Source organism: Aptenodytes forsteri, unplaced genomic scaffold, assembly GCF_000699145.1.
Source record: "Aptenodytes forsteri isolate BGI_AS27 unplaced genomic scaffold, ASM69914v1 Scaffold50, whole genome shotgun sequence".
NCBI lineage: Eukaryota > Metazoa > Chordata > Aves > Sphenisciformes > Spheniscidae > Aptenodytes > Aptenodytes forsteri.
The window spans coordinates 4,539,802-4,565,455 of record NW_008795126.1 but is presented as its reverse complement, the minus strand read 5'-3'; positions in this window follow the sequence as shown (position 1 = coordinate 4,565,455).

Here is a 25,654-nt window from a genome sequence, read left to right as displayed (position 1 = left end):
ACAGGAAAATTAAGCTAAGCCTAGCAAGCACACATCGTCAGGATATTACAGAACATGTTTTCTTTCTGTTGTTGACATAAACACTCCTATATGCCACCATAAATTTCCAACAAAATCTTCCTTTTACAGCAGTTTAAGGCAGAATAACACTCCCATCATTTTATCCCTACACAAGCCCATTCCTCAGATAGCGTAAAGCTCTGTAGCATGACTTCCTTCAGTGAAGTGAGACTAATTTATCCCTCCTCCCCCAAAACCTTTTCTTTTTTGCAGTGAAGTTCGGTTTCACTCTCCTATTTCTATCTTCCAAAGTAAAGTTTCTGTCACCAAAGCCACGGGAATATCTGTTGTATAAGAACTATCATTTTGGTGACTATCACAACACAGGTTTCAGGAGTAGGAATTTGGGAGTACCTGAATAGGAGACTATTGCCTGACTTATTCCTGATGCTGCTCACTGCCGTGCACAATAAATGTGAGGCTGGCCCTGTTCTCCAGCTGTTTCTTCATTTTCTCCAGCAGTGCTAGGCTCCTGCTTGCTCTGTTCCCAACTCCTTTTAAGTTACCTCCCTGAATTAAGTCCTGAGCTACTTAAATTAATATCCTCCCTAATAATCCCCAAAGCTACACCACTAGTGAGCTACATGTTTCTCATACGTTAACTTTTAATATTCTAACCCAATGCAAACCATGCCACTGAGCTGAGTGTCACCCATTTACCCAGGGTCTAAATCTATGTCTTGTTCCGTGTTGTCGCCACAGTGTTGCTGCGGTTTATGGTTGTTTTGTTCTGGAAATCCACGTGTACCTGCTTATAAAAGCTGCACAGACAGAGCTTACTGCCTGGGTCGATACACAGCTGAAAAACTGAGTTTTCCTGAAATAACAATTTTCTTAAAAGCCAAGAATATGGTGTTTGTGTTGGTGGGGAACGAGGGTTGTTTAAGTCTTGAAACACAAGACGACAGATGAAAGTCACTCAATTATGCAGATATTTTTTACATTTATCACTTACCATGATTTAGGATTCCTGGATGAATCTTAGGCTAAAAAATGGATAGAACTGTAGTGTTGCTTTTAGAGCATAAGAAACTCCAGATGAAAGGGAACAGCCCAAGATAGGACTGGTTTATGACTGCTGACTTCCTCCTGACACACGCCAGTGAGACAGAGTGGACTTCATTTCCGATTCATAAATACCCTTTGGAGAGGGGGCAGGGGGAAGATACTCTCCACTAGCAGAGACCTGGCACTTTCCTCCTGGGGAAGCACTGTCCCTGAATGGCTATGCAGATGATGCTCATGACAACTCCCAGAAGTGTTGTGCCTGGAAATGAGAAATTCAATCTGAAAATATCATCTGTTGCTCTATTCTTGGTCTGTTGCATACTATATATTCCCCCTTGTTCTAATAATGCACCCAGTTATTAAAAATAGAAATTATATTGCTCTTAGAAGGTGCCAAATTCACAGTCACCGAGAACATGAATAGGGCCCTTTATTTCCAGTGGTAGAAAGACAAGCATTTGCTAAAGGAGATTTTAAGAGCTCTAATCCTTTTACAGACAGCAAGTACTTCTGCTGCTGTCTACATCGAGTTTGTCCACTTTCCCTAGAGGAGCAAGAAAGAGGAGCTTCACTGCGGTGGTCCCTGTGGAGCCGACGTGCATGGCTCTGCATTCACGGCTCTTCATCCACACAGGTAGAGAGCTTTGCAAGCAGGAGTCTTAAACTTTTCTGAGAGCAAATATAACCCTGCTTTATCTCTTGTCCTTCTAACATTGTCTGGATGAGACACTGGTGTCCTGCTTTGTTGCTCCCTAAGGAGAGGGTAAAAGTATAAAAGGGAAAGAAAAAACTCAGAAAAACAGATAAACATCTGAAGTTTCCAACAAAACACATGGTTTAACTTAAGGAAACTTTAGACAGCAATCTTTTAGAAAAATATGTATTTAAGTTTTTCTCTATATGGAGTGGAGGAAAAAACCTCAAAGACGAGATGGAAATAGCAAATGGGAAAGTTAAAAATATTGAAATGATCATGGTTCACTTCAGCTCTGCACAGTGCTTCTGACACTAGCTCCGAAGAGCAAAGTCCAAGCCCTGCAAACTCAATCTAAGATAAAACTCCCTTCTCAGTGATCCCTAAGCATCCAAACAATAATAAACACATTGAAGAATCTTGTTGGAAAGAGCCAAAAGGAAGATGTTTTCAAGAACTGGCTTGCTTTCACATCCCTTCAGTTTTTGGTCTAGCAAAGAAGGGCTGAATGACCCTGCCTGCCTCTCTCCTAAACGTTACAACAAAAGCCAGACAAGCAAATGCTCTTCTTTCCCTTCCCACAGCTCAGTGTAAGTCTAACCTCTGGCTAGCGTTTAATAGCCGCTCTGCCTTTCCTGTTGGTGTGTGTTACCCAAAAGCCTAAAGCTGCACAGACTGAGGGGTGGAGCACTGCATGATCTAGCCCTGCTTTTCTTAAGTTATCCTGATACTAATTTCTTGTCTTTTCCTTTCTTATTCATGGAAACAGGGATCAAGGGACGTTCTCCTGCAGTGGACTTTCCTGACAGTTTACCGGTTCAGAAACAAGTTCCAGCTCCATCTATCAGCAGTTTTGTATGCTCTACTCTGAACTGCTTAAGGATTTCTAATGTAGTTTTATCCAAAACTCAGTAAAGCTGGCAGAAACGAACTTCAGAGTGCTTTGGATTTCATCTAATTAAAATTAATTTCCTGGCACCTTTGCTTTGATTTATCAGCCTTGTGAAATGTCACAAATACACCTACACACTTTTTTAGAAAGAAGTTTTAAGAAACTATCTACATCCTCCCTGGAGACACTCAAAACAGCACTTATATCTGAATAGGAATTTACAGTGCACTCTGAAGGGAGTTTTCCAGAGTAAGACTTGAGCTCCTGAGACCCCTGCAAAGGTTTAAAAACCTAATGAGTGAGGTTTTTTAAAGATACAAAGGAGCAATTATTTTGCAGAGCAGTACAGCCGGACATGCTACAAGTTTCCTCTGTGGTCCAGCACTGCCCAATCAAGACATCAAAAAAAAGGGTGAGAAACATCAGCAGATCATGCTTAACAACCCGTAGATAGATGAGAGATTCACCGCAGCCATCTCCATGAAACAATCATCATCTACTACTACATCCTTCACCCACCAGCACAGTTGGTTCCTATCGACCTTGGGCAGATGGAGAAACAGAAACACATGACTTAACATTGACACATAGGTCAACACAAACCCCAAAATAGCACCCAGATATCCAAACTGGTGCCTTAAACAGGGTAACAGTCCTTTTCCCTAGTCAAAGTTACCTTTAACAGGCAGGTAGCATAAATAAAAGAAGTAGTTCCAATTGGCAGAGACAACTTCGATCCAAAAAAAGAAGTTGTTGCACATAAGGATTGTTGCTGTGCCAGTGTCATCTGTCTGTTCTGACCACGTCCACTGCATCACTTTGGTTTGCCCCCCTTGAGATTCCCAAGTACTTTCTTGAAATTTGGACAAAGCAGACAGAATGTGACAATGCAATAAACAAACTCCTGACATCGCGGGGGAAAAATCTGCATCAGGAAGGTCAGAGTCAAAACCTTGGTAATCTGGATCTGCCCAATTACATCATCATAAGAACCAGACACTTGCCTCTTGCACCAGTCACCATCATTACTTTTTATGGTCCCCTTTTCGTCCGCTTGCACTTTAATTTAGGATTGGTTGCACTCTACTGAGGATTCGACTGAAGTCTCTGCAAAATGCTGAACCTTGCAAATCCCAAGTGTTATTAGCTGTGTGGTGGTGATATTTAACCAGATTAATATAGTCAAGCCACGGCAAAGTCAAACTTCAGGTAAAAATGTTGCCCTTCCGGGTGGGCTGATTTTAGCAGATCAAAACAAAAACATGTTTGGGAAAATAAAATACCAATTCCGAAACCACAGCGACCTGCCTGTGCTATTGTGTTCTTGCCATGTGTCCTATGGTACAGCATGGCTATAAACTTGTCAGTGGTTCCTTTTCCCTCATTTGATAGCGACCTCATCAAGTGTGAATCATGAAACCGCATAAACTGCAACAATGCTGTCCTTCTACTGACTTCTCGGAACATAAACAATAACGTAAATACAACTTACCAAAGACTTAAGTAAAGCACTTAAAGGAAATCTATATTTTTATATAAACCACGGATGTTTAGTGATGTGGTATATTTCTGCTTAGCTCTGAATAGCTGGAAATTATCTCACTACTGAAAAGCAGTATATTCCTTGGATGCTGAGAATTAAAGCCAAAATGGTATCTTTTATTTATTTATTACGTATTTTTGTGGGTTTATATCAAGCAGCACAGGCATGAACAGTAGACTGGTAAATGATTTAGTTTTGTTCAGTTTACAAATGACAAAGTGCTAGCAAGCCTCTTTGAAATGAACTTTTCTTTGCATTTTACACAAACAGCTTGATGCTGGAAAAAGAATAATCTAGAAGAGATCTTATTTGCAGTTTATTGACCTCTCTTGAGTGTTCATTTGGCTGTTGTTGGATACTAACCTTAGCTGATACTGAATATCCTCGGATGGAACTGACTACCAAGTCACGCAATCCTCATATTTCCATCAGCTGACTGGTAACCACAAATATTTGTAGTTTGTGTTATCTGAGCAATAATGAAAATCCAGCATGGAAAAAATCAGACATGAAAATCAATGTTGAAACCACCTTAAAACCCTTAAGATGATAAAAGACAGAGTCAAGCCTGGAATGCTGTCCTTAAAGTACCCCATTTTTACTAGCTCAACGCAAGGATCTTCCAAGAGCAGCTTCTCTGACTTAGCCCAGAACAGCGTACGGCAAGATCTGCTCACACAGCACCACAAGCGCTTCTTCACCTCCTACCAGCCAAAGCAGTCCCTCGCTATATTACAGCCACTCTCCACCTGGGCTTCTTCCAGTCTAACTCCCATGCTCTCAGCCACCCCCCAGGCAAGCTCATCCCTGTCTCTGCTGACCACAGAGTAAGTGTCCCAATCCCAGTGCCTGAACTGAGCAATGCGAATACTGCTTTTACCATCAAAACTTTCAGCGAGTATCAGACTGCGAGACGTCAGTATCTGAACCCTCTGCACCGAATAAAGGGGTTACCTGAAAGGGAAGCTTGGAGCCTTGTGAAATATGTTAGGGCAGATTTTGAACATGATTTTTGCCTTAACTGACAAAAAGGAGTGAACTGCACCACTGTTAAACAGGTGATGTATCTCTGTGTCACTGAACGCTGTGGCCACTGACACACAGATGCCAGCCACTCACTTAACTTTTGAAGCAAAGTCTTGGGAAAGAGCATCACACGCTCTTTTTAAAGCGCTGGGTAAGTTTTGAGGAAAGAAAACAAGGAAATCCACAGTCTAGTCAGAGAGCATGCTAGGACCAATGCAACTGCTAGCTGTTTTTATTAAAAACTACAATCAAGAAGAAAACAGCAAATTAGGATGCTTGCTGCCAATTACTGAGGTAAGGGAGATTAAAAATAAACCAGTTTGGAAAACCTACAATTCCTTCCCGCCTGACACTCGCTTCCAAAAATGTGCAAGAGCAAAAAATGGACCTTACTAGGATCAGGAATAGCAATGAAAATGACAGCCGGTATATGACTAATACTACATCTGCCGTATCAGACACGGTGTTCAAATAATGAACAAGACTGAATTGTGCCAACCTGAGGATCTAAGGTGCCTTCAGACAGGTACTATCACTGTTGATCGCAATGGTTCATGCTGATATCCCAAATAAAATTTCCATCTATTGTCTCCATCCTGCTTAATTCAATTGCTTAACAGTTTCAGGATCTATGGGTTTAATCTAAGGAGAATCTAATTTAAAGATTCCACAGGGCTGATAAATGAAGTTGTAAGGAAATCATAAAGAAAACTGTAAACCTGTCAACAGGTCAAAATTCTGCAAAAAAAGGTCTCCGATATGGAAAAAGCATTTGCTGTGTTTCTTGCATCAATTCCACATGATTTGAGTTAGCATGTGGGAGTCCCCAGCACAGCGAGGCCGTGACTCCTGCCAGCACTTTCAAGCACTGCATTATCTACCTTAAAAGGCAAACACGGGCAGAAAAACCCAGCAGCTTATTTGCATGGGAGCTTTCTGCCATGACCTTGGGTGAGCCACATGCTATTTTGCCTCTGTCAAATGAGAGACAATGATGCTTCTCCCCTTTGACAAGCGCTTTGAGATCTGTAAACAAAGGACTCTAGATATTGAAATCCTGGGTACACTCAACTTGGCATGTTCCCTGAGCTTTTGGCAGGAAAGGTGCCAAAAACATATAGATAAATAAATGTGATGCAGGGGAGTCAATAATTTGAATATTCCCTGATCATTTGCTATTCTACCTGGGTAACCGAGTGGAAGCTGGGTTTTCTTTCTGCTCTCATTGTTTTTCCTTCTTATTTTTCACATCTATAGTATATTAGAGCCACTTGATACAGAATAAAAGTTGGTATCTCAGTCCACAGAATGACAGTGACAGTACATTTTACTCCACTGTTTTCTCAGGTCTGCTTCTATTTTTGTGTTTGTTTATTTGAGCCACTAAATTATCTAATTAGTGGCATATATAGTTGAAACATGAGCTGCTGTGAATATTTACTGCACACTTGTTCGGGCATTTATCTAAATAGGTGGCATGCCAGGCCTATGTAATAAGGAATAATGATTCTTTAGAAGAGTTACAGGAAATCATGGAAGACAAAAAAAAAAAAAGTTTTGCACAGTGGGTTGTAGCTTCCAACAACGTATATCAATTCTTCCAGAGATAGAGCAATTGCATAGTAATGACAAAAATTTTATTGCAACAAATAAATCAATACTTGCCCTACTGCAGTCTCAGATGTTACTTTTATGGATCTTCCCATGTCTATTATATAAAACTGCTCCTGATAGAGTGCATTAAATGACAGCTGCTGGGGGGGTGAAGAATACAGTACCATGTCTTTGCGCAATGTGCTCTACCTGCTATTAATCACTATCTCATTGCATGGAGATCCATTTATATCACTGCAACAACAGTGCTGAGTGGCTTACAGTGATGGACTATGCTGCACAGAGAATGTTTGTTTTTGCAGTAGAGCTGTCACCACATGCCCAGCAAAATGAAAACTCAAGGTATCCCCAGTTAGAAGTGATTTTAAGTGGGGGAAGAGACCAGTAAAAAACACACTGTGGGGCAAAAATAAAGAAAACTCCAGTGTCCTATAGTCTCAGTCCTCATATAAACATGCTAGAACAAATTTTCACAGGGCCCCATACAATGCAGACAATCTACCCCACACCACGAGTGCTACACCAGTCCCTTTTTGTACCCAGCTCTTCAATGTAACAGCAAAGCAATTTTTCATGGTACGTTAAGCGATTGTAGCGGTATCTTTCTGGATATCTGGTAGCTCAAACAGAAGTCAGAGACACTAGACAAAAAATTCTGCTACATATAAGATCATACTATAGTCATCTGGTCTAGCAACCTTTGACTGGCACTCTTCTGTCTTCTAATGGATAAAGCCTCTCTGATGGGCTGCCTGTTTCTTCCTTAATTGCCAGAACTATGCGTTTGGTTGTTAATGGTTTTTTTAGTACTTAGAAGACAGAGAAGAGTGCCAGTCAAAGTACTAAAAAAACCATTAACAACCAAACGCATAGTTCTGGCAATTAAGGAAGAAACAGGCAGCCCATCAGAGAGGCTTTATCCATCCTCTTGGACCAGTACCTTGTAAAAGAAGGATACCTACCCCTTACATCTATTCCTTTATTTTAGCCTTTCACCCTTCAGCAAATACGCCAGCAGGGACCAGTGCCAATGAGTAATAGGAAGTGCCTTTGAAGTCAAAGGAATACCACGCATGGGCAGAGAGTAACACTCTCTGCTATAATAGGTGACTATGTGAAAAACTACAGCTGTCAAACATGTTGCCTTGTTTTACCTCCCTTGTTAGCAAACATGTAATAAGTTTCCCAATAGAAAGGATATGGTCATCTATTTTCTTTTTTAAAAATACTCGAGTCAACAAATATTCATAACAGGAGAATAATTTCTGAATAGTACTGTCTTCAAGAGGTACTTGCAAGGGCTAACTGCATCATCTCATTGCTTTATCCCTCTCCTTCCCTTCTTTTCCCTCTTCCTCATCTTTTACCCATTAGGCACAGCGTTACATCAGACCTTTCAGGGAGGCTTGTCACAGTCTTTTTTATCCTCACTGTAATTTGGGCATTATAATGGGAAACTATAGTGATACTACACAGCATACCCTCTTGGGGACTGCTTCTCAGAAATCCAAGTAAAAAAACCAGCATTAATGAGAGTCCTTCCTTACCAAAACACACCCCAAACATTGGGAGTCACTTTTTATCTACAGCTGAAAAGCAGGTCTCAAATGCTACCAACAGGAGAGACATGAAGAAACAGGCAGCTTATGGAATTCTCTCCTTATTTCCCTGGTTTCTTCACTCTAAGGTGAAATGATTTTTTTGTCCTTGGGTTTTTGTTTTGGGTTGTTTTTTTTTTTGGGGGGGTGGGGGGGGGGGATTGGTACAATAAGGTACTTTATGCATTAGATCCAAACAGTTGCTGAGCACTTCAAAAGGAGTGCTGTTGAGCATCTTCCTTATCATTCCCAACCCAATATTCTCCTGCCAGGTTCCCATGTCTCAGCCTACAGGTGTAGGATGACCAGAATGTCATCCAGGTGACATGGACAGTTTCTCTGGTGTATTATCCACACCCTGTGGGGAAAAAACCCAAAACATTTTTGCACTGTACTTCAGCTGGATACAGAAGTTTCCTCCTGGACTAGGATTAATTTATTCACCAGTATGCTAATTTCATTTGCCTATGGCTATTAGTGAATAACCTGAAGCCTGAATTTGGCATGGTTGTTAGGAGCACTTGCAATGATAAATGACCAAGTGAGTGTGTCTACATGGATTCTTTTTCTTCTGCATTTTAATTCATTAACCAAATGAGGTCTTAAAACCATTTACCTATTTCCTACCCTTCTGACAGATTAGCATGCATTTCATAGTCATCCATCTGATAAAGGCAAAAAAACCAAGACTGTGTCTTCCATGGTGTTACAGGCAGGATTCTCTCCACCCTTCTCATTACACAGCTAAACCCAATTTTGTTCCTTTCATTATTTTCTGTTTGTACAATCATTTGCAAGTGAATAACTTCACTCTCTGAAGAGGCTGGATCAGGTGCAGAGTAATTGTGCCAGGCTCGAACAAATGGAGCTGCACATCTTCTCATACTTGCTACCTCCCCAGTTCGCTTGGCAGAGAGGTTGTTTTCTCACCAACCTTTTGGAGCACACACCTACAGAGCAGTTGAACTACTCTGCTCACCCTAAGGGATGGGTCTATGAACACCTTCCACCAGCATCAGCACATGCCCCCTTTGGAAGAGACATCCCTTCACTCAGCACCCAGGTTTCCCATCTTCACCCCCCACGGGCATTAGCATTTGATGGCTGCAGGGTGAGCGATGGCAGAGAAGGAAATCAGCTGCAGGCTAATCTTTTACTGTTACTGCTAAGCTAACCAGATCAATGGATACTAGTGCTGGCCTGGGAGAGGTGACAGGAGCATACAGCCAGGCACAAAAGGAGAGCAGCAGGAGCGAAGGAAAGCCATCCCACTGGGCAGCTGTGGTGTCTAAAAACGACAGCGGAGCAGCAGTCAAGTGGGCAAAGAAGGGCTTGTCTAGAGGTCCTCTGTGAGGAGAGTGAAGTTCACCTGTTCCTGGCTTATTTATAACTTTACCTCTAAGACACAGTTGTCTTCTCTTCAGGCATTTGTTTTGGGGCTTTGTGTTTTCTGTCTGATTTTGAATTTTCCTTGCAGGCATTTGGCTTGCTCTAGTAAGGCTTTTTATAAGTTTTTGCCCTATCTACACATTACCTTAAAGTGAAGGGAGCAGGGAAAGCAAATAAGCAGGGAAGCCCATAAGGCAAGGGTCATAGCTCCAGGGAGAGCTGCAGCCCATCCTCATATGGTTTTGGGACACAAGTTCCAGACAGATTTTGTGACAGATTCCCTGCCTCCTCCACTTTCAGCTCCATCAGCTCTTCAGTCCAGCAGGCTTCATTGGTTTCATTAATTTATCAGTGCCTGTCCTTTGGAAATCAAGTACTTTATTTAGAGAGACTTCCCCTTACTTCCCTTTCCTTTTAAATTCAAGTAAATCACCTTTCTGATCATTCAGTCCAAACTTTTTTTTTTAAACAAGTAGCTCCTTCAGAACATCCTCACTATTTATTGACACCAAGACTGAAAAAGTGTCACCTCCTATTGACTCAGTAAATATTTGGTCATTCCTTCCAGAAATAGCACTTGTTTTCCAGCTCACATGCAGGAAGTCCCCCAGTACTACAAAAATATATTGACCTTTTCCTTCTGGGATGGTGCTGGTGGTGAGGAGAACCATATAGGATTCCACATCCCAAATTCACACATTGTTTACTGCTCTATTTGGTGACTGAGCTTTTCTGGTCCCTGCCTGCCTGAACTCCTGAATCTTACTTGTAGCTCTGGCCTTTACCTGGCTTTTAAGGATCTCACTTTTTAAAAGCTGAATTTAAAAACCATCAATTGCTCTCCTGCTGAAGGGTGCGGATGGAGATTGTACTATACCATCTGGTCCCAGCTGATTTTATGCTATTAAAAAGAGACAGCTTTTTAACTCAGTAATTCTAAGTATTTTTAGTTTGCATTTGTTGCTATTCTACAGCTGGGATCACAATGTTTTGAAGTAAATCAGATGAGAATTATACCACACAGAAAGTAGCAGCAGATATTCAATGCACCTATATTAAGTTAATGTATTCTTTTTATGGATTTATTTTTCTTAGTTCAAGACACACAGAAAAGAATACAGGAAAAAAATAAAATCCTTCAAACAAGTGATTTACTCTGTATCAGGGATGTGTTTACCTGCCCTACTTAGATGGGGAAAAAACAAGTTAGCTAAATGTTGCTAGATATGAATATTTTCATCCTTTATTTCCATAAAGATTAACTGCATATGGCCCCTTGAGTAAACAACGTGTATTGGCTCATAAGCTCTATTGGGAAAAAAGCAGCATTAAAGATGGATCTTTGCTCTCAGTTCCACTGCAATCACATGACAACCAAGAGACTAAAAGAAAAAAATGTTTATTGATTACTTTCCCCATAACTTTGTACAAAGAATATTGAAGACCAGCAGAGTGTACTAATGACTTAACTTCTTTCATTAGTTATGACATGAGGATAGAAGCAAAAAGCAACAGGGAAGCTATTTCTTTAAAGAGAATTTGGATTAGGGAGAACTACATGACCTTCATTTCTTTCAAAATAGGAATTGTTTCAAGCAGAATACACACATATCCTTCAAAATAAAGGCTGAAATACAATGTTGTTGACTCTCTGCAGGGTAATAACACAAGGCAATATTGTGTCTCCATAGCTAACAGACTGTCTTTTTAAGAGAGCTGTTAACAGAGATGTCTCCAAAGTAGCAACCCTGCCAGCACAAGGATTTACTTTCCACCACCTCTTGCAGCTCTCCTCCCTGTTGGTTCGTGAAGTTACTTCATCCTTTCTCTGAACAATTTTCATACAGATACAATATATGGATGAGAGGTGGGCTAGTGGCAAAACTGAAGCTATAGTTCAGGGTAACCGTGCATTGCAGACAAGTCTTATGGTACGGCTGGAAACCCTCACAGGCCATCCAGTGTCTGAGGGTATCTCAGCTCTTTTCAGCTTCAGCTGGTCTATACTCAGCATAAGTGAATTTTCCATTCAAAAACCAGCTCAAGTAAATTCATCATAGACAGTCACCTCATCCTTCTGCACAGACATTCAAACACAAAACCATGTCCCAAATGCATATTTGCACTGCCTAATTTTAAGTGTTTAATCTAAGTGTCTGGTTAGAGCTCATGTTCTCTACCTAGACAGCAGAGAGGCACCTCTGGCATACACAAAGTCAACCATAACGTACACATCTATATTAGATGCCTAAAACTAACCTCCTTGAAACATCAATCTTTCAGAAATATGCTCCGATATTTTAACCTTTACTTTAACGTCATTATACTAGCAAACAAGGATTTTTCTGATTGCACAGCGATCAGTGGTACTTCAGTCTATCGACTAGACACGATCCCAGTAACACTATTTCTCAATTCACAGATTTCTTTGCTGACAGTCCCTAACCAAGCAGTCAGTGGACACAAAATGACATAACACTTGCTTATATTTTTGCAGTCTGTCAGCATTGTTCCGATAATGTTGCTCCTGGCCCTACAGTCCATGGGAAGCTAGTCCATTAGCAAACTAAGAGCACAGTGCAAAACCAGTAATCTGATCACCAGCCTTCCCTGGTGGATACGCACTGAAGGCTTCTGCACTTGCCACAGTCACTCCCTAGCTGCAGCTCTTTACCAAGAATCGGTAAGAACCTCATTTCATAAATGGTTTGGTCTCCAATGAGACCATCTTTAAAGTTCCCAAATCCCCACACCAATGCTCTGCACTATGAACATCTATTCTTTCTTCGACATCTTGGTTTTAGGTTAGAAAAGAAACATCATTTACAATTGCATTCTGTTTGAGTTCACAGAATTTGAACATTTATCAGCTACTCCAGTGTTTAAGGCACTATTCATGTCAACAGCATTTTGCTTGCTTTTCATCCTTTCCCCAGAGGAACAGTAAAACAGATTATCTTTACTTTCTGATCTTTCTTCTCCATTGTCACTTTATATGGAAAAGTTTTGCTTTGTTCCCCCTCCTTCCAGATAGTGTTGGGGAAAAGTTTTGCTTTGTTCCCCCCCCTCCTTCCCGATAGTGGTTTTTTTTCCTTTAAATCACTTTACTCTTTACTTTCTGATCTTTCTTCTCCATTGTCACTTTATATGGAAAAGTTTTGCTTTGTTCCCCCCCCTCCTTCCAGATAGTGGTTTTTTTTCCTTGAAATCCAACTTTCCTGGGTGCTGTTTTGACTTCTGTTAATCATCGCTTTGCTCTAAGCTTCACTAAATTGGCTTTGCCACTATCTATCTTATTCTAGTTCATACTACAAAGTGTCTCCACGCTTTTAAAGCCAGCCTTCAGCAAGAGAACTAGTCATGGGTACAGCGATCCTGAAACACCAGCATATGCCTAAAAACTGGGCCTATTTCAATCATGGTTGACCACCAGTGGCTTTCCTAATGATGGCTCTTTGTTAATTTGGTTCTGTTATTCTCACCCTCAATTCCATGATTACATAGGACTGCAGACATGGCTGCCTCAATATTTAGTTAGTCTGGGAAATTGGAGAAGCATAAAGAGTGTGTTTGGTCATCTAGAGGCTATACAGAGAGAAAACTGAGAAGAGAAAGGGTGAGGGACACCTGGTGTATGACTAATTCCATCTTCAAGAAAAAAAACTGCAGCCATTTTAAATGGCAACTTATTTGTATAAATGTGTTTGATCAATAAATAGTGGAGTATTTACCAAGCTTTCCTAATAGCTGATGCAGCCTTTATATATATATATACACACACACACCTTGCCCTGTTGCCAAACAGGTTCATCCTCCATGTACTGGAAAAGCACAGTCCACAGAATTTTACTGTAGACTAGAGCTTTTCTACTCCCCTAACCCTATCAGAAAGTAAGGAGTATGACTTTTATTAGCAGTGAGTTAAATTAATGTGGATACTTGAGGACTGTAAGCAGAGACGTTATTACAGGGAGAAGGGGTTGACATATGTACAAGTATAATCCTAACTCTTAGAAGAATCAGAGTAAAAATGGGCTTTTCCTATTATCCATCGCCATTTCTGATTGCTCTTAGGAATAAATAAGCTAAAAAGTATCATCTGTCTTTTTATTTTATTAGGAATTGGTCATCACTGTCCCATCTGCTCCATTGCTCAATTCCAGAACATCTGAATGTAATATTAAATTAACCTAGTGAGGGATACTTATTCCTGTTTCTGTTTAAACAGCAGTATATCTCAGTTTTGGCTTGATCCAATGCAAGTTTTATGGGAACAAGTATATTACTGAATACAGTTTAAGTTTCCTATAAATTTTCTACATAATTGAATGTGTGAATATTCTCTACAGCAAGTTACTCTTCTGATATTAGGAACCCCATGGCAAAGTTGACTAAATGCCTGCTTAGTAGCACAGCATGGCATAAAGCCATGTGCCTTTCCCACTTGGGTCATAGAGCCAAAACTGACCTTTTTGCCTTGATGCACAATTATTTTCAAGCAACAACTGGAAGAGGCACATCATAGTATGCAGAGGCCAGAACCCCACTGCTCAAAACCACGGTAGCTGTGAGTCAACAACTATCACCGTGTCAATGAAATGTTGCCATGCGGCTAGGAAATACACAAAACAAATTAAACATGGATTTCACCATCTGAAATTCATCTGACACAACTGTACGAGGTCAGTAGCTCAACTGAAGTTGTACTGAGCAGTCGTTTCATTAAATATTACAGCAGGAGACATGAGAATCAAACTTCAGGCACCAACATTTTGGTCTTAGGTTTAAGAAGCAGAAGTTCACCACCCCCCCCCAGCCATTATCAAACTTACCAGAAGTAACTATTACAGCTAAAAGATTCTTCAGGTCAGAGAAGCGGGTCATTTTCAGTTACAGAGATCACTTGAATTTATTTTCATCTGGATTCATCTCAAATATTCAAAAATTTTTTTTAATTATATAGCAATATAGCAAACATCTTTTGACCCAAATGACTCTTTTAGTACAGGCATAAATAAAAACTTAATGGAAAACTTTCAGCAAGGTTTAGTCCTCAAATTTAACTATGCTAATCTAAACAGAAGATGTGCCAATGTCTGGGAAGGATTCTATCATCTGTTGTGTCACATTTTTCCCAGGGATGTGCATCTTCCCATTCTTTCTTACTTCACTAGGAACTGACTGGCCTTAATCTGAGACAGGAGACAAACCTTGCATATGATTTTCCCCCTACCTAGGCAGTCTCCTTTCAAGCAGTGTTGAAATAAGCAGGTCATTTGTGCATTTATATAAGATCAGATATAATTAACATGACAAATTATTTGTGTTTACAAGAAAGTATTTGCTAAATAAATATGGAAGAGTCACTGTTTTACATCTAAGTGCAAATACATTGGAAAAAGTTTACAATGTCCTTAAAAGAGAAGGCCTCAGAGAAGCTTGAATTCTGTTACCCATCACAAAACAACATAAAAGGCCAGATAGATTTAAAAGAAGCCCTAGGATCTAATTGGTATGATTTTATACGCACAGCTTATTGCAAAAGAGCAAAACACAGTTACCACCTCCTTCCCCTTCACTCAAAAATTCATCCTAGTGTTAAGAAAGATAAAGCAAAAGCAGAAAAAGTATTTAAAGAAATGTTAATACTTATGGTCTTGGATTCATAACAGAGTGAGACCATACGTTTATGGTGACTTGCCAGGAATTGCAAAATTGCACAGAACAGTAAATAGCTTTGCAGAATCTGAAACAGTAAAACCATTTTCCTGTGCTTCCTAGACACTGGTTTCAGCCAACGCTATGCCACACACACAAGTTTTCCTGCCGTTCACATGCTGTCAACAAAATAAATGGACAGTGATGGGATAGTGCCTTTTACACAGCTGGACTATGCCAGGACAGCACTGACCACAACATTTCATAACAGACAACTAAAAAAAAAGGAGAGGGAAGAAACGGAAAATCACGTGCAACTGTGTGAACAAAATCTGGGTGGTTATACACGACAAACTCTAAAAACCAGATAAACAAAAACTGCAGAAGGGACACACAGTTTTGGAGAAAGAAAAAGGACAGCCCAATGTAAGCAGTAGGCATCCAAGGCATCTCGAGAGGGATTAGTCCATGGTTGGCTGTGAAGACTCAGGTTGGACTACCTGACCCTTGGTGGTTTCACTCCTCAGATTTATCTTTTCAATTTGCACTGTATAAAGTACTTTTGAAAACATATGGTAAATGGAGACATTCTTGAACACATCTCATATAATAAATGTTTTATGTTGCAAATAACCAGATTCAATTAAGCTCAGCATAGGAACCATATTTTGTGAGTATTGTTGGGAATTTTAACATCTAACACACTTTTAGAGTAAAACATTTTGTTAGAAGCTTTACAAGAGAACATGAAGTTAGATAGCCTGAAGTCTCCTTTCAGCCACAGGAAAAAGAATCTGGATCTAATTATTGTAGTAATCCTGAGAATGGGATTTTGACCTCTCATTGGTGCAATCCAGGAATCACTCCTTTGAATCTTTATCTTTACAGCTGTGGAAATTAGACACTAGACCACAATTGGTTTGTATTAGATTTTGATACAGTATAATGTAGGTGGTTAAATCCTAGCTGCAGTGGTCCATTTGTTATTTTATATTAAAATCTTTCAGACTGCCAATATCTTGGAACAAAGTTGGGGGACCAAGCAATTGAACTTCTGCCTTCTCAGAAGGAAAAAAAACTACAAAGATCCAAGTAATAAAAGGATCCTTGAAATTCAGCGCAGAATAGAAAACTTTCCTTCTCAGTTTAGGCAGGCTTTTATAAAACGCTACCTTTCTACTCCACTGTCATAGTTGTGTGTGTGTGTAGAATATCCTTATTCCATCTGCTTTCAAGGTTTGAAATTTCGACAGTTTCAAACGAGTGGTGTGGGGAGTTTTGTTTGTGGGTTTTGGGTTGCTTGTTGTTGGGTTTTTTTACTGGAAGTAAAAGTTGGGTGACGAGAAAGGAAGTTAAATTAACTTTCTTCTGTTTGGAGTAATATTTGAGTAAGTATCCTATTAATTTGATCTGTGAAAAGACAAGTAAGTGTTTATTATAAGGAGTGTGTTAATTTGACACAAAGATGGGGAACATTTTCGGATAACTTCACTGTCCTGGTGGATTGAGATTTAATTCACTGAGCACGTAGAGTCATTAAAAACATGACTAGATCAGGCTCCTAGTTACTGATTTAAAGAACTCTTGCACAATACACAGTCACTAACAAAAACCACCCCAACAAGGAGGGGGTAACCATTCAAGGTCAGCAGGATCATTATGAATTTTGAACGAGGATGACTAAAGCCTAAAAACATGGGAACACAATTTTTTTAAAGGTACCCAAGCTTGAGTTAGAGACTGCAATAACAGAGACTCCATCATATGCCTATCTTGTTCCAGAATAAGTCTGTTTGAACAAAAGTGCTTTATATCATAATTAATTTGCCTACTTTCCCCATTGGATTTACTTTGCTATACCCTGCTGGAAGCAACATCTGGAGTTAGTAACAGTACAAAGATAAACCTTGCCTATAAAAATAGGCATTAAAAAGACTATCCTTGGAGATAGCACACTTATTTCCTACCCTGAATCTCCTGTGACAACTAGTTATTATATTTCCTACACCAGCTGTGGTATTTCAGTTGTTGATACTGTGGTAACCATTGCTGAATGACAGCTTTTTAGTGGCAGATCCTTAAGCTGTACAAAATATTCTGCCTGCAAACCAGGCTATGATTTGGTTTTCAGTCTTCCATCTCCCTAACATTCTCAATCTACACTTTAACTAGAAATATTTTTCTAATTCTTTACCATTTTAATAAAACAGTCCAAAAGTTTAAAAGGGGAAAAAGATTCAAAGTTTCTGAATTCTTTGAATTTTCCATTCGAGTCTGGAGTTTCTCCAGGTTTGCTAGAGCAGACCGTGGTCCTGTAAGATGCATCTCTTGTGGTTCACCCAAGATGCTGTTCGGGAAAATTAGGAATCTTGCAAATGCTATAGTATTATTTTAAAATATCTTGGTAGTTTGGTTTCTTATGATGCATGCAGGATGAGTCTAGAAACTACACCAATCAATTGTGGCCAAGTTTTGGATGATAGTAGGGATTTCAGTACTGGAAACTTGTCCAAGATATCCTATAGGCAGGGACTGAGAATGAAACTTGTATTTCCACTCTGATACTCTATCACTGCTACTGCCATTTCATTCTTTCATTCTCCCACCACCACATTTATCTGGCTCGTTATATTTTATATCTGTATCATAAGATTCCAGGGCTGGAACAACTTTCTTTGCAACTTCTCTATATAGCACATTCATGGGGAGATGTAAATATTTGGCCAGAGTCACGAGGTAGATAATACAAAAAAAAAGTCCTTTACACAAAAATGAAAAATAGCCTTTAAAATCTTCTGAAAATAGGAGTTGTAGCCCAGGTTCTCAAAGCAAGAAAAATTATACTCAAGGAAACAAAACAAACTCTTGTCTGTACTGTCAACACCTCAAGGTTTTTCCTGCTTCAAAGCAGGATGGTTTCAGCCCCTCCAGCCAGTAGTTTCTCAGACTGTTCAAAGCAGGATGGTTTCAGCCCATCCAGCCAGTAGTTTCTCAGACTGTTCCTCAGTAACAAAGCCCTTCCTCAGCCATAAGACGACCAGCCAGAGACAGCTCTTGAGCATAGGAGAGGCTTCAGACCCAAAAACCCTTCAAGAAAAATGAATGTTTTTAGAACCAGTGAACTGAGATTTTAACCAATTTAAACTGAGTACAGCATCTTGACCAACATACCAGGCTTCCATTTCAGTGCTTCTCACCCAGAAATGTTTGTTTTGATGTGTTTAATTTGCTTTATGAATAAAATCACTTATTGGTGTAGATGAAAGGTATAGTGTGCTCTAGAGTTTACTCTGTTTATGTAGACTACTGTGTATAACAGAATATTAAAGGGCCTGGGCACCTCGTAGCACTCCTATTTGATTTAGAGAAATGAAAAGCAGCAAGCAAGGAAAATACCAGGTTACATTATGTTTCATGTTGTCACATCTCTCATATATTTCATAAAACCCTGTAATAACAGGAAAAAAAACAGGAATAGAAAAACATTACCAGCATTTATGATAACTGTACCTTGAGTATTAACAGACCTGCTGAGGTTTTTTTAGTCTTATTCTCCTGTGTAAATATAGTCTGAAGCAAATAACAGACAACTGAAGTTGCATTACAGAAAATCCCACATCAGCTACATTATAATATTTTAAAATAATGTTACAACCTCTCAACCATCATACGCCATCAGCATTGCACTAGATTAGTTTTCTGAATTTTTTTCATCTTTGAAAATCTGGACAGAAGATTAGTTTAGGTCATACCATCAACACAATGAGTTTGGCGATTTCTCAGGCTAAATTAAGGAGATATATCTTTATCACAGGAGCCCAATTTTACCTTTGTTACAGAAGCTGAGTGCTTTGCACTTACACATGTATTTACGTTTAGCTTCAGTTGCATTTTTACAGCACTGGCTTGTGTAGTAGCGATAACATGGTTTAAGTTGTGTTATGCATGGATACAGGGGCTTGTATGCAGGATAAAAATTTACAAGCCAGATTAAATCACAGTAAAGCTATGGTTATGCCAGGCTAACATCCTGTAAGTTCACAGTTATTTCAGCATATGAACATTTTTGCTGGGTACGCTGCACACAAAGTGACATGGTCAGTGGCAAATCTCTGATAGTAATTTCACATACCTCAAAATATTTCTCCAGCAGAACTCCCTGGTTATTGTGCTGGCTAACAGCAACCCTAGTGAGGGCAATTCTGACCCTCTCAAAACAGAAACACTAAAAACAAGAGAAAAAAGAAAAAAGGGCTGAGTACCTAGACCAGTTTCCACACTGGATGAAGGCGACTTCCAGTTTTAAGAGGAAAAGGAGCCTCACATAAGATTTAAAGACAGTTCGGTAGGGATCAGTTTCATAGCAAAAAGAATTGCTACATGAACATCCATTAATTACAGTTGAAGGTATTGTACAGGACACACACTCATCAAAAACACATTAGCATGAGATCTGGAGTAGGACAAAATCCCCTTCCCAGTTCTGGAATTGGAAGGACTGACAGCTAAACTAAAATAAAAAAACTAGCTGAGGTGTACATGAAAGCCTTTTAAATAAGATAGTACCAATTCAAACAATTAGAGAGACTTCACCTCATTGTGCTTGTACATATATACATACACTATATACATATCTGTAATTCTCTTCATTCTTCCAAAAAATCCTACACGCAATAGTTTACGATAACATAAATTGTACTGATTTACTTCACAAGTCTATGCAACGTACTGACAGGTTTCAAAGCCAAAGGCTGAAGCCCAGCCCCAGACACTATTTAAAACAAAGCCACAAGATCTCCAAGCCTCAAACTGGCATGTTTCACCAGAAAGGTAATGATTTAAATCCACCAAATTTCACACAGAGAAAATGAACTGCTGAAACTTGGTCTTTAACCAATGCTTGGAGCAGACATCAAATTGCAGGGTCTGAGATGAGAAAGGTTCATCCAGAGGACACTGCAACAGGTCTGAGCCCAAATAGGTATAAACAACCAAAGTGAGCTGTACAGCTGCCTCATTATTATACTCAGATGGCCAGAAACATATTTTATGTCTTGATGATGCAGTGTACAAGGGGTGGGAAAAGCAGTTTTCTATTATTACGTGGAGATTTTAAAGATGAACACATCTTTAAAAAGTTTGAAGGAAAAAAAATAAAGAAAAATCAAATTAAGATCCTGCTGATAGTGAGTTTATGTTAATTTTTATGTTTCACTTGAATCAGAATCAGCAAGATTTATTTTTGTAAGAGCTGGAGTTTTTAAGACATTTTATATCTGTCTTGCTCAGTGATATCACGAGGGCCACGTGCAATGAACTCAATGTGCATAGCCATCTGAAGGACCAGAGAAGATGCTTCTGCAGTCTCACATGGTTGGAGTGCTGTGCTCTGTGAATCAAGCGGTTGCACTGCAGAGTCAGGAAGTAAAAAGATACCACTCTCCACCTTTCGCTTTCATGCAAAGTACTTTAAAAAAACAAGCAAGCCTCCCAGGGAAAAGCAGGTTCAAGTCACAAATCTTGGAGCCTGAACCTATGCCCTGAAGGCTCCAACAGGCCTGCTATCTTAGGAACCTGTTCTCATTGCGTTCCCATTGATTTGCGCAAGGGACACTAAGGACCTAGAAACACCCACATCTCAGTCTGAGACCCACTGCTATTGAAGCCATTCCTTGGATTAAAGGTCTTTGCATCAGACCTCAGGAACACTATAATGGGTAATAGCATTCAAATATAAGGAGATAATATTAATTGAAAAGTAGGTTAAATAACAATATTTCTAGATTGCATTTAAGTTCTCAAAGAAGCGTTAAGATATTTGTTTTTCTAATGATCCAGATATATAAACTACGCATTAGATAAATCATAATATGTCCATAATTTAAAATATCCACGCAAATAAGGTTTAGGCCAAAACAACATTCTTAATGGCTAATTTTAAGTAGATTTTTTTTTTTTTAAATAGATCTTAAATCATGGGAGACACTATGTATTTATAAAACAAAGCGGTTGCAGGATTTCACAATTTTCTTAAAACGTGTTTTGTAGCAGTCAATCACATATCTTCATTTGCCATAAGGAAAGCTTATCACAGCTCCGTGAAACAATCTTTGCCTACAAGTTACCAACATGAATTTCCATATAACTGCATAAAATGTGACCTGCCCCAAGGAATTTGCTTGCAAAGAGGACAATCAAGGTCAGTCCCACTTCCTTGGAAGCTAGCTAGAGTTTTATTGTTCATTTTGATGAGACATAACAAGGGCCACACTCAAAGCAATATACTTAGTTCCCAAAACCTAGTTTTCACTAAATCCAAGAACACTAAATCCAACACACATCCCTGACAGTAAGTTGTGATTCATAATCAGTCAAGAGTAACAGTGTCAGATTTCACTAGATTATCTATAAATTTCATTATGATTCCATACTTATTTGAGGTCAAGTTTCACAAATTATGATTGAGCCATCAAAATCTAGTTAATTCCAAGAAATTGGTTTTACTACCACATATGGATTTATAGATATATTTTATATATATCTCTTAACATATATCTTTATGATTTTATTTCTATTAATATCACTGCTTGCCTCTGCATTAAAGCTTCTGCTGTCTTCCTGCTGTTGAGGCAATAGGAGCCTCAAGATTATTTTTTTTCCCAATAGGAAAACGTGACATATAAAAATAGCTTAATCAGGTCCTAGTTATTTTCAGGAAGTATCCAAAAAGAGTGACTAGAAGCTTAGTGTGGTCTACCAGATTACTTAGGTATTTTTATGTTTAAATAACATTGGTGGATTACCCTACATTAACAACATAATACAAATTAATGAGGCACTCTAAACAACAGTCAGTGCAATACTCTTTTTTGCTTAATTGCATATAATCTTAGTTTAGTTCAGTATAATACTAGCTGCAAACAATTAAATACAATGGTAAAGCAGTTCATCAACCTTAAGGAAGATCCATGCCAAGTATTCAGACCTCTTTCCCCTGAGGTTAGAAGTTTAAGATCGGAATAATACTGACTCATATCCCTACTTGTAGCCCCATTATCTTTTCCTTCTTTAGTTCTTTGACAAAAATTGATGAAGAAGCCTAATCTCTAGATTTTTATCAAGCAGTAAGAACAGACCCATCACTTGGTATAAATCCACATTGTTTCCCTGAAGTCAATGGAGTTGTATTAATTTACTTTAGCCAAGGTCTGGGCCATTGCTTTTATCTATTCAAAGCTACAAGTACCAGACAACAATCACCCAGGGCTTTTTTTTTTTTTTTCAAAATCAGAATCAGCACATCAAATGCCTGTTTGATCTTGAAGAGATTTTTACATTTTTTATTGGCATAATAATTTGATACTATTGAAAACACTGGTTGAATATAAGCTTTCATTTTTTCCACTCTAATTCACCTGCACTACAGAAGTGCATAGTATGTACTTATAGATCTATAAATAATTAAAATCTAAGAGGGCTGTTGGGAAAATTGTCTCAACTGATCATTAGCCATATCTCACCTGTCTAGACAGATTTGCATAGCATTTATTCCCATCTTTAAAAGGGGCCATATATTATATGAACCACAGGTGCCAAATGAGGATGTTATAGAAGCTTCTTTCTTAAGTCAGGCACATAAGTCCTAGCAAGAGCCACTAGCCTCAAATCATTTAAGTGCTTTCACAAACTTCTCACAGCCTCTTGTCTCATCCCATCTAGAACACATTTCATTTCCACTTGACATAGATACCCATCTTTCTCTTCTACAAACAACATTGATTTCCACAAACATCTTCAGACTTAAAGATTAAGAGCTTTGAAGGAAGGCTTTAGGAAGGTAGGCAATGGTTAGCAAACACCTAGAGACTGTCAAAATAAGTCCACCAGCCTTTGTTTTTCAAAGATCCTTCTCCAGAGAAGCCATTTTATTCAAGCAAACTTAATGTTGTGAAAGTACTGCCTTTAACAGTGGGTACAGAGCAAACAAAAGAGTAGCCTGAAAACGAATATATAAAGTACACCCAAAAATCCTTCCTCTCTCAGAGAGGATAACTAATTTTACTGGTTATTTAAGAAATTCAAAAACGTGCTTACAATTCCCAAAGGCAGGTCATCTAAAGCAACAGCTCAGGGTCTTAATGATCAAGCAAAATAGTTCTTGATATCGTCTTCCTCCATTGCAGAATTCACTCCCATCGCAGCTACCAAAAAGGCTCACACAACCAATCACATGGTTTATACCCTCTGGCAGAAGCTAATTCACTGCAGCTGAAGCCAGTGCCATCCTCCCACAAGGGCTCCTGGCAACAATTTTGGTGATAACTGACACCTGTGGTAGATGTTTAGTTCAAGGAGAACATTAACCTTTCCTGTGCCAGTGATTTAGTCCCAGTCTATATACATCTCATCACAGCCTTAAACACTCACAACTATTCCAATGAAAGCAGCCTGTTCCTCATTAGCAATTTCACAGAGTCCGAAAATAATGATGTGACAACAAACTCAACAAAATTTGCTCTAGGGCACAACAAGAAATAGACAAGATTTCCATATTTTTGGAGGACAATTTACTGTACTTGAAAGAGATAAATTCTTTCTGTTTACATTAACCGCCTCACTATTTGGTCCAATTATTCCTACTACTTCAGCAATCATGTTATGCTTGTTCAAGAAGAAAGAAATAACAACAGCTTATCTTGTTGAGAGCAAAGAACAAACAGTAAAAAATCAGTGGATGCACTTAAGCACTACAGTTGTTGCTATTGTGCTAAAGAGATGATTCATGTTCTCATAGCAACTAGGGTGAAAGAAAAATGCTCTTCTTCTGAAAAGGATTCTGTTGTAGCGGTTAAAGAATTCTTGAATAATCAAGCCAAATGGAGAGGGGAAAAAACACTTCCCTATAAAATTATGTGCACTAAACTCAAGGACATGTTGATCATTATATTATATCGATCTTCATGCGTATCTCAGTTAATAATTTGTCACTGTTGCACAGTATTAAGCGAAGACAAAAAAGGACAGCATCAAATACCAGAAAGCACTTTAAATAAGGTGAATCTTCCAGCCAACAGCTGTGGTAACTGAATGTTTATCGAGGTTTGCTACAGGAGGAATCTGTATCATATATTCAAACCCAAATGCTCTTCAGTCAAAATCATTTATACAAAAGATTACTACCAGCTCTTTACAAACTGCCCCATACATTTTGCATTCACATGGCTAACTGGCCACAAACAGCAAGCACCAAATCTTTTCTGGCATTGCTGTCACGCCATGCTCATGTGTCACTTGCCTCTCACTGGATGCACATCACAGTCACAGCACATCATGGGGAACTGGCAGGAGCGACAGAGAAGTTCAAGTGGACCGTGGTCACGTTAAGCTGACTTCATGGTTTCAGTGCACTATGATCTTGTCCTCACCCATTGAGGTTTACACTGTTATCACAGTCAAAATAGATCACAGTTTGCTAGCACATCACTGTCATGTTTTATTCATGCTGAATATACTTTATTTTTTTCCCCCATCCATTCATGGCAAAATGGCTTTCACAAAGCACTTGGTAAGTTGCTGCAGGCATGGAGGGCAAGCTTGTCCTTGACCTGTGTTTTAACACTCCCCTTTGCAGCAAGCTTTAGTTTCAAATAATGGTCAGGTTGTGGAATTAGGAATCAATATTCAGGAGCAATAGCAAGAGAGAGGGGGTTTAATTTCCTGATACATGTCAGCATGACTGCAAGTTAGACCTAAACCAGGTAGCATCAGTTACCACCACTACCTTCTGGGGCTGCTCCTACAATGAACTTCCTGAGAAGGGATAAATGCATTTGTAACCAGCTTCCCTTCCCTGACTTTACTCTCATAGAATAGTTTGGGTTGGAAGAGACCTCTGAAGGTCATCTAGTCCAGCCCCCCTGCCGTGGGCAGGGACATCTTCAACTAGATCAGGTTGCTCAGAGTCCCGCCCAACCTAACCTTGAGTGTTTCCAGGGATGGGGCATCCACCACCTCTCTGGGCAACCTCTGCCAGTGTTTCACCACCCTCAGCGTAAAACATTTCTTCCTTATATCTAGTCTGAATCTACCCTCTTTTAGTTTAAAGCCATTCCCCCTTGTCCTGTCGCAACAGGCCCTGCTAAAAAGTTTGTCCCCATCTTTCTTATAAGCCC